Here is a 10556-nt window from a genome sequence, read left to right on the forward strand (position 1 = left end):
GTTCCACTCTCTTATACATACAAATATCACCAAATATTCTCATTTATATTTCGAAATTCTTTCTCAAATGTGTCTTTTCTCCTGGATTACCACAATTGTCTCCTAACTAGTTTCAAGAAGTAATGTCAGAACCAGAACTCAAACCTAAGACCATGCTGTGTTCCACAATGCTCACACTTCTGCCTCCTACTTGTATCCTATATTGTTTTGTTTTATTTATTTATTTATTTATTTAGTTAGTTAGTTAGTTAGTTAGTTAAATGCTAGGAAGTGGGAGGCAATAACAGTTCAAACTTAAGTCTATTTGATTTTTTAGATTGGAAGAGCAGAGGTGGCCTTGATGCAGAGGTGACATTTAAGAAAGAACCAGGCATGGAAGATCAGAAAAAAGAGAATTCCAGGCAGAAATAAGAGCAAATGCAAAGACCCTGGGGTAGAAATGAGCTTGGCATATTTGAAGAACAGAAAGCAGGCAAGTAAGGATGGAGTAGATGGAGAGAAAGAGTGGGAGCCTGTCTCGAGTGTCACCGCTACTGTGTGACAACTGGACGGAAAGGAAGACCAACTGGAAGCCCCAACAGGCATTAGGAGCCTCTTGTGCTAAGTTGGTGGCTTGGACTAGGTTATGCCAGTGGAGATGAAGAGACAGAGAAGTGGATTTATCTGAGATGTTCTTCGGAGGTAGAATCAACAGGACTGGTCAGTGGATTGGAGGTAAGACAGGAGTAGGGCTCATTTTCTGAGATGGTGAGTACCCAAGAATTTAGATGTGGGCCAGATAAGCTATGAATATATAAGCATGAAGTTCAAGAAAAAAGTCAGAAGCTAGAGATGCACACTTTTTTTTATCCTCACCCAAGGACATTTTCATTCACTTTTTTAGAGAGAGAGGAAGAAAGAGAGAGAAACACTAATGTCAGAGAAGCATCGATTGGTTGCTGTCGTATGTACCCAGCCTGGGGACCCATGCTGGGACCAGGGATGAACCCACAAACTAGGCATGTGCCTTGATTGAGAATTGAACCCGCAACCCTTCTGTAGGGGATGACACTCCAACCACCAAGCCACAATGGCCAGGGCTACAGACGCATACTTTAGAGTCATCAATGTATAGGTGGCATGTAAGGCCGCCTAGATAAATGAGAATTTCTAGGGAATAAGGAAGAGCGAAATGAGAAAAGGACCCAAAGAAGAACACTGACGTTAGTAGGTAATTAGAAGTGCAACCGGTGAAGGGACATAGGAAGGAATGGCTAGATAGGTAGGAGAAAAACCAGGGGATTGTGGGTTTCCTGGGATCTAGGAGAAAGCAGTGTTTCAGGAAGGAGAGAACAGTCCCCTGTATCAAGTGCCACTACAAAGGTGATGAAGATGAATCCCAAAAGGTGTCTATTGGATCTAGCTCCATGAAAAGTTGTTGGTGACTGATATGAGAAGTTCGAGTAGAGTGAGAGGGGCGTATAAGTAATACTTCTATGAAATAACAAACAGGGGCCAGGAGGGACACTTTTTATAAATGGGAGATGGTGAAGCCTGTTTTCTTGCTGGTGGGAATGGTCTAGAAGAAAAAGAGGTAAAACAAGGCAGGAGAGGAAGACCCATATCTGACCCATCTCCAAAACTAGGGCTTTTAGTATCTATTTGCAGAATGGAAGTCCCCATGGCCATCACCTACTTCCCTTTCATCTTGGTCAGCTTGGAGGGCATGCATTGATTCCTTCCAGTCAAATGAGAGTCTCTGTGTTTCTCTCTGTCTGCACATCCATGTGACCTTTACTGACAAGCGTCTGCCGGAGTTACCCAGAACTGAACAGATACGCTTAAGTCTCATAAAACATCCTCCAAAAATGGGCTCAAGATCTGCAACTTTCCCTTTGAACACAATATAAATGCTACTGTGGACCTCAGAGGTTAATCCATTACAACGAAGCAATTAAATTTAGGGACTGTTTGGAAGATAAAAAGCAGCAAGTAATAACGAGTTCAGAAAACTCAGCCGTGATGGATTTCTATAATTTCCTCTGACTTCACGGAGCCACGTCTGGTGACCTGAGGCAGGATGGTGTGACTGCCTGGTGGTGTCAGAAATGAGAGGGGGAGATCATTTTTATTAAACAAGTTACTTCTGAAGCCTTGGCCTCTCTTGTTTCCCCTTTCTCTCTTAAGGTCATTTGCCAACTGGTAATGCATTTAACCCTTAAGCATACAGTCAACCTCATTTTAACCAGAGGGATCATTTTATAAAGGGAAGTGATCTAAAATGCTTTTTCTCCTAGCTAGGATTCTTGGTTATGAATTTGGACTGTCCCCCCTCTGTTGTTAACCTACTTTGGTTTAATTGATTAAATTGCCTACCCTCCTCTGGTGGATTTTGTATAGATTATTGAGAATAAGATGCTTAGCTTGTTTTCTTCATCAGTAGGGCACTTTACCCAGGAGGAAGAAGAGTAAAATGCTCTGTCTGACAAGGCTGGAGCCAGAATGAAAACTTTCAGACCCGTATTCATTATTATCCAGTTCTGCGCCCTGTACCTCATTCCGTCTTACAAAGCATGCTGCCATCCCGTCCTGATCATTCCAGACATTCCTGGGCACCCACTGTGACTGTGACACTCTGCTAGGCACCCAGGAGCATGTAAGTGTTTTACTATGTGACCCCACCCTCTGGGAACTGGGCCCTGCTCTGTTTCACTGGGAAGCATGACGAGGTTGCTGACACAGTCATTTTAGGAGATTGTTTCTCTGCGTCAAATTGCCCTGTCTCATTAACGACAGGCCCAATTTCCATCAGGTTCCTTGATGGATCTTGCAAGACGTCCAAGAGGGAGCTTCCTTCCAGCCCAGAACTGAAATTCCCTACAGATATGTGTTGGCACCCGCTGACTCAGGAACATAATGAAGCTACATGTGAGGAAAAGCAAACACAAATGTAATGGTGATCAGGAGAGCAGCCACAACTGCCTGAGCCATTTCTTCAATGGTCAAATTAGCTTGTTAAGTAATTTGCCCTGCCCTCCTTTCCACAAAGGATTTAAGGAGACAATTGTCTGGTTCAGAGGGCTGTAGTTTCCTCTGTGACCTGCAATCAGGACTGAGTTTGAGTCCCAGCTCTGATTATTTGAGCTCTACCTCTACCCAGCCTTTAGACCCAGGTGTCACTAAACCACAGGTCCTACATACTTTACAGGGCTGGAGTGAAAATGAAATGAGATGACAATATATATGAAAGGACTTTGTTAATGAATAAAGTACTATGCACATGTTAGTTATTATTTCAGAAACCAAAGTTAAGATACAAAAATCTTAACCTGGGAAGAATTTTTCTGCAGAGCTAGTTTGCAGATCATTTCTTTTTCTCATTTCTTCTTTGCATCTCAGAGATTTAGCAACCAGATAGGAAGGAAATGCCATTATTAGAATATAGTCCATCTGGGTATGGTTTCCAGGATGCTGATTTACATACATGTAACTGTCTAGCCCACTGAAGGTAAAAATACACACAACTGATATGTCTGTCTATATATGGTGTTTCAGTTTACCAAGGTGTCTTCAGTTTTTATCTAGAGGCTGCATTGACCCTAAATAGCTGGTTCAGAATAGTGCTCAGCACAACAGTCTCTGGAGAGTCTAGACATCAGAGGACTGAGGCTGACCTTTGCCACCACTAGCTGCCTTGTCCTCCCTGAGGAACATTGCTTTGCATCCTGAAACTGGAAAGTGGCTTATTAGGCTGTTTTCTTCTTCTTTTCTCCTCCTCCTCCTCTTCTTCTTCGTTTTCTTCTTCACCTTAGAAATTTCTTATTTGAAAATTAAAATATGTGCATGTGCATACACACACATATATTTTTTTCTTTTTTGAATCTCTAATCTTTTTGTTTGCTTGGTCACCAGTTGTTGGTGTTGACCAATATTTTGCTCACCAATTGGTTGTTTAGTAAAGTTCTTTAAAAGAGTGTTTCTCAAAGAGTGGACTGTTAATGGGCCACCTTTATGAGAATAGCTTGGAGTGTTAATAACACAAACCCCTACCTCTGAGGCCTATCAGATAAGACTCTCTGAAGGTATGGCCCTAGAACCTGCATCTCCCACTAGTTTCCCAGAAGGACATCAAGCACACTCAAAAGTTTGAGAACTCTTCTGTCCAGAGGGTTTTGGTAGTTTCTGTTGCCATTCCTGTCGGGTTGAAAGTTTCTGGGCTAGCACTCTTGATTTCATTTAGAGCAGCTGGATCAGCTCTTGTTAGCTCTACATCCATCTTGAGCTTTGATAGACCCTTAAGCAATTTTGATTTTATTCTTCTTGGCCTGAAGATCATTCTTCTTTCCAGACAGAACAAAAGAAAAATCAGGAGTTGGAGAGCTCTGATTTCATTATCTCATCCTTCAAATATACAGCATTGAAACCAGCCCCTAGACCTCTCTACAGACCCCTGACTGTAGAGTGAGTTCATGCCTACCATCAAAACCTCTTTTGATTCTTACATTGTCACTGGCCTCACTCACTGTGGATCAGGGAGAAAGCTGTTCTGGTTTATTGAGAACTCACCCAGTTTTAGCCCTGAGAGTGCCATGTCCTGGGAGTCCCCTTTGTCCCAGGCAAACTGGGTTGGCTGGTTACCCTACCAGGGTATTGACTGGCCTCCTTGACACTCCTCTTTCAGTTAAGCCACACTGATTTGTATACTCATGTTTGATTTAATGTTCTTTTTTCGCCCCTATCTCCTAAGTACTCTTCTGAGAGTCCCCATGCAAGAATACTGGTTTATTTCAATTGCATTACCTTTTTTAAAAACAAACAGACAAACAAACAAACAAACCACGTGGTGATGTTGCCTGACTTCTGCTGAATGAAGGGATACCTGGGACTTCCCACTTACGCACCACAGGTGCTGAATGAAAACAGCTCCAGGATTTGGCTGTGCTTTATCACCTGCTTTTCTGCACTGAGTGACATATTAGCTGGCTTGCTTTTCTTATCTATTAAGTAGGGCCATCCTCTTAGTGTCCTACAGTACTTTGTGCCATTCTCTAAGTCAAAAGTAGGGTCTGTGTGGTTTAGGATTCACTTGTGAATAGGAAGAAAGTCTACGTGTCAAGCTAACTAGTACTTAAAGGGGAGCTTAACAAGCCATTGAGCTCTCCCAAGGATACCCAAATCGCTCCAATTTGATCCCATGCTTTCTGCCACTATCTACCTCCATGAATCTACTGCTTCCACACTCTGATGTGGTGATTCTACTGTTATTTTGGGAAGGGACTGAAACCACAAGAAGACTGTTGTATTGAGCTAAGGGAGGAGGTTACCTGAGATCTGTATTCATCTTAGTCAGAATGCACACATCTGCAACAGACTTGGGACATTATACTGTCTCCTCTGTGATTCTTTGGCTTCAAATGGACAATAACATTCTCAAAAATTACTTTGACCCAGACCCATTTTAATTTTCTTTAAAGTGACACCAGGTCCCCTACTATTAAAAAGAGGCACAGGAATCAGTACCATGGGCTACAAATAACTTAAAAAGCCAAATAAAACTTTAGGCCTACTTGAAGCATTTTCCTCTTCTCTTTCAGTTGGAGACTGACACATAATTTCCCATCTCAGTAATAACTGCCTCCCCGCTTATTTTTAAGATCTTCCCAACTCCCGTGAGACATGTTCCCTGCCTGAGCTGTGAGGCCATGGAATAATGTCATTAAATTCTAACATTTGCCAGACTCTCTGCTCTTGGCATCACCCATCACCTGCATCTGGGCGACGTCCCCCGTGCCCTCCAGCCAACAGCAACCTTTCAGGAGGAGGTTTGTGAATTCAGCATCACTCCCTATCTCCCTGACTTTGCTTATTCAGCCTTCCTTTCCAAGAAATAGTTCTTTTCTCTTCAATTCCAGTTTTACGACCCATCCCTCTAAGATGAGGGGGAAAACTAAGGGAACTACTCTGTAATGTCATCCTAACTTCTCTTCATCTATGCACCAAACAAAAAACTATCTTACTTTGGAAGTGAGGTCTTTTCTTTCTCCTCCAGATACAAGGACACCTTTGAACTCCACCTGGAAATGTTTAAGAAAACTTATTCCATGGTGATTGGAATAAGTCCTAGGATTAACCTATCATGGTGGAAACAAAGAGAAAAAGGCGCTGCTTTTCAAACTTATAATCATACCATCTCCTAGAAAGAAGGCAGACCACCTATCATGTAGGGAGCTGTTCTTTTTTAAGAAAACACTTTAATGAGCCTTTAATTATATATTATGTTTTATTTATGTGGATCCATTTGAGTTCAAAAAGTGCCTAAAATGGCCTTGCATAATTTTTATGGAAACTTCAGTGTCCTTTGGGTGAGCCTAATGGCTCAGCATCGGGGAAAGGGAGGTAGTGGCAGGCAGAGGCCTGGAGAGCAAATGTGATGGGAGAGGAACTCGCATTTGTGAAGGGTCTGGAGCCATGAGGCAGTCATCCAAGCTCTCATAAAGGGTTTTGATAACCAACTTAATTATCATCAGTATATGACATCGGATTTTAACTTCTTTTCCTACCCTCTGCTGTAATCCCACTGTGTTATTCCAAGTCTTCAGTCTGTTTGGCACAAGGCAAGTGTTGGTTGTGCCTTGGGGAATAAAAGGAGGCAACTCCACACTTGCGGACAGTGGTGGGGGTAAGAAGAGCACAGACTAAAATCAGAGATGATTGGGGGAAACCAGGAATGAGGGCTTAAGGCTGACAGGTATAAACAAGCTCCAAAAGACTGTAAATACCTTATAGAAATCCTTAGAAATATTGGAGAGTCACTGGATTCCCCACAGTTACAGAAGACAGAGGCTTGAGTTCTTTTATATGAACACTAGGCAGAAGATAACACCCGAAGCTGTTGACCTTGGGTCACTTGGGTTGTATTACTTATGAGAACCCTTCTTTCTCAATAGCAGACAACCTAAAATCTTCAAGGAAGATATCAAGTCTCTCAACAGACTTTCATAAACACTATTGTTTGAACCCCGGTCCTCTGAGAATTTAATTTGCATAATAATTTTCTCATGTTTTGCTACTTTCCTCTGGAACAATCACAGATATGTAACAGTGTTCAGAGACAATTCCACTTTTGGACCTACATCAAACACTTCTATCATCATGTCTGCAAGACGATCTGAAACTTCCAAGGCAGCGCAACAGAAGAGGAGAGGGTGTCAGCATGTGTGAAGCTGACTATAGGAATGGTCCTCAAGGGGACCCTGAGTGTATATCATAATGTCAAGGCCTGCACTTGGGTTGAATGTGTGTTGATGAAAACATCCTAAGATGCCAATATGGTGGGTGGGGCTCAGCAGCAAGAGAATTTGGACAGGGACAATATCTTTTGTATGGAGAGTGGATGCCTTGAGCATCCAGGAACTTTTGTCTGTAGAAGCAGAACCCCAGCCAATGGGGAAGAGGATGGGGAATAGGCTTCTGAACCAAGGGAAAGAGGCCTGGCCAGAACGATGTGATTGTTGGAATGATTTGTCCAAGGTTATTTAACTTTAATTCTTGACCAGCGGCTTATTGTTGCCACAGGCTTCTGACGGAGAGGGGCAAAGCGAACATGCATTATTTTGAACTCAGACTTTGGCCCCATATTCTTACTTGCTATCATCTTTGAGGCACGGGGCTGGGTTATATGGGAACTGTGAGGACCCCATTTTTCTCCTCTAAACCAAGACTTAAAATCAGGTCTCTTTGGCCTCTTCCCCCTGGTCCTATATATGCTTTTACTGTCACTGCCCTACTAGTAAGGATGCACACCAAAAGGAAAACCAAGAGAGAGAGAACGTTGGCCCCATTCATGCTTGTTTCATCCCCTCCCATCTACAACTTCACTTCCTGGGACTGAGATCCTACTCTCTTCTGAGATTCCTTGATTTCATTATTCTTCCTGTTGGAAGTAGCAGAAGGATGGTGGGATTGGAGAAGCCACCTGGGGAAGAGACATAGCCTTAAGCTACTTTTAGAGGTGAGAGGGTGTCCCTAATACTGCGTTAGGGTAGAGACTCACTGCAGTGGGCTACAGTTCAGAGGAGGGCACCCACACCTGAGGAAGTAATGGGACATGGAGGAGCCATGGCTGAGAAGATGAGGTCAATACTAGAGCCTTGGTCAATACAGACTGTTCACCTCATCATTCCCATGAGCCATCGGTTTGTAAGACAAATTCCAAACAAATTCTAAACATGCTTTTTGATAGATATGGGGCTTCTAATTTGCTGCCAGTTTCATGAAGGCTTACTTGGGGCCAGAATGGGTTTGGAGTGGTAATGGAAAGTGTTTAAGTCCTGCAGGATGTGAGGCTGACGAAGGAGGGAAGAGATAAAGTAGTCCCCTGTAAGATACTGCAGGCTCAGTCTTTCCCCACTAGGGAGAGAGACACACATAGGTTCTCTTTAGCTTTCCTGCTTAAGCAGGATTGAGAACAGAAATATTAATCTATAATGATTCTGTAGTGATGTCCCTGATATACCTGGGAGAGAATCATATTTTCATACAGTAGCAGAAAATCTTCAGATGAACTGCTCTTTGCAGACACAATCATGCCTTTGCTAGGTATCACGCTGTTATTCCAACATATTGCTTGAACATACTGGTTTCTTGGCTAGATTTATTGCATTTAATATATTTCTAATACATAACAGTCAGTTTGACAGTGGCTCAAGCAGCTCGAAGGGATGTCAAGATCAACCGAATGGGTGCCAACCCAATCAGAACGGATGCAGTGGCCAAGCAAAATGGAAGCTGACCACAAGCAATTGATAATGCCACACAGTGCAAACCAGCTGAGGAGCAGCCAAGCTCCAATGAGCTCCTGAGATAATTAATGTCAATAGGAGCCTTCTCCTGGTGAGAATTTGGAGAGTATGGTAGGCTTGTTGAATTTGTGGTTCTTTAAATCCTTGCATGAGCTGCCTTGAGGCAAGGCTGGTCTTAGTACGTTGCATGGCATGATGTGATGAAACATCTTCCTGAGGGTAAGGCAGCAGCCAGAGTTTGGCCACTGGCCACCGCTCTTGTTCTGAGAACCTTTAGGCAAATGTGTGTGGAGGGCGGAGGCAGAAAGATACATGCCAAAATTTAGCTTGAATTCCCTCGAGATGGCTTTAGAGGCAAATATGCACACTCACGCACATGTGCTGACACTCACATATATGCACTCACAAGATTCTCCGTGCTGGTTAGAGCTGTTGGGGTTCGGGGGAGCTGGGCCCAGGCAGAGCCAGCAGCTGGCAAAGGCATTGTTCATTGTACTGTGAGTGACATGAAATCCACCGTTTGACAGCCAGCCCACATAGCTGTGGTGATTCGAGAGACTCAGTTTAGATCACGCATTCCACTGCTGTGCATGGATTAATGTGACTTTGAAAGGGCTTTTCTTTCTTTCTTTCTTTCAAATTTAATATGAGAGTATATGAGGAAGAACATGGTAGCAATTAGCTGCTGCCATGAATTTTACGAGCAGTTTGCTAGAAACCACATTAATGACTCCATGGGTAGTACTGAGATCAGTTTTTCTATGTTATTTTTTCTCTTCCTCCCCCTTTCCCTCTTAAAATGCCAGTCTGAAGCTCCAGGATGGTATCAGGTGGGTGGCCCTAGTGGCCCAGGTTCTCTTTTCCAAGACAGGTAGCCTAGCGCATCTCTACCTTGGATCCTGTCCTGGGCCTACCGGGTGGGTCCAGCCTTGTTCTGGAGCCTGGAGCAGCTGTAAGCATGGAACGTAGTCTGGCCTTGGTTCTGACAAGTGGAGAGAAATCTCTGCAAGTACTGTCCACAGTGAAGTTGCTCCCAAGGAGAAAAATAAATCCTGCATGTATCTCAGTTTTAGCAAGGGGAGCCTGAATAAAATGTGGGTATTTGCTAGGAAAAAATGAAAGTGAATAATCTTTATAAATTTTCAGGAAGCATGGAGATGGTTTAAAAATACTGTACCTGAAGCCAAGGGAAAGGGTTGGTGTTGGATCAGAGGATTGGACACAAGAAGCCAACTCTACACAGATTCTTGGGAACGTGTGATGAAGCCAGGTGAGGTCTATGTTCAAAAAAGGTTTCAATGTTTGGATCTGAAATCTTGAAAGAAACAGAAATACCTTTGTTACCAAGTTACCAAACTTGATGAAATCATGAGAGGAGGACCTGTAAATATAAAACAAGTTAGATGCCCAGCCACAATAGTGAATCAGCTGGCATAGAGGAAAAAACAAAATAAAACAAAACAAAACACCAAACCAGAAGAAAGCAATAACTAAAAAATAAACAAGAAATGCCTCAGTCTGCTTGAGGACAAACAGATACGAGGATGGTGAGTGCACAAGTTTTACTTCTGATTCTTTTCTCCAGCACCAAACTTTACTAGTGGAGAGGTCTGGAAGAAGTAGGGCAGAAATGGCAAACTGAGGCTGCTTCTGTGATTAGGGACAGGTGTTTTGTGGATGAGGGAGGTAATCCTACCTTCCCCTTGAGAACAAGCTCTGTGCATCGTTTTGTGTCCGCTGAACTGGAAGTTGTGGCTTAATGTCCAGGAAGCTTTT

The sequence above is a fragment of the Pteronotus mesoamericanus genome, unplaced genomic scaffold, assembly GCF_021234165.1.
Source record: "Pteronotus mesoamericanus isolate MK-2021 breed Mesoamerican mustached bat unplaced genomic scaffold, CSHL_Meso_final contig_20, whole genome shotgun sequence".
NCBI classification, from domain to species: domain Eukaryota; kingdom Metazoa; phylum Chordata; class Mammalia; order Chiroptera; family Mormoopidae; genus Pteronotus; species Pteronotus mesoamericanus.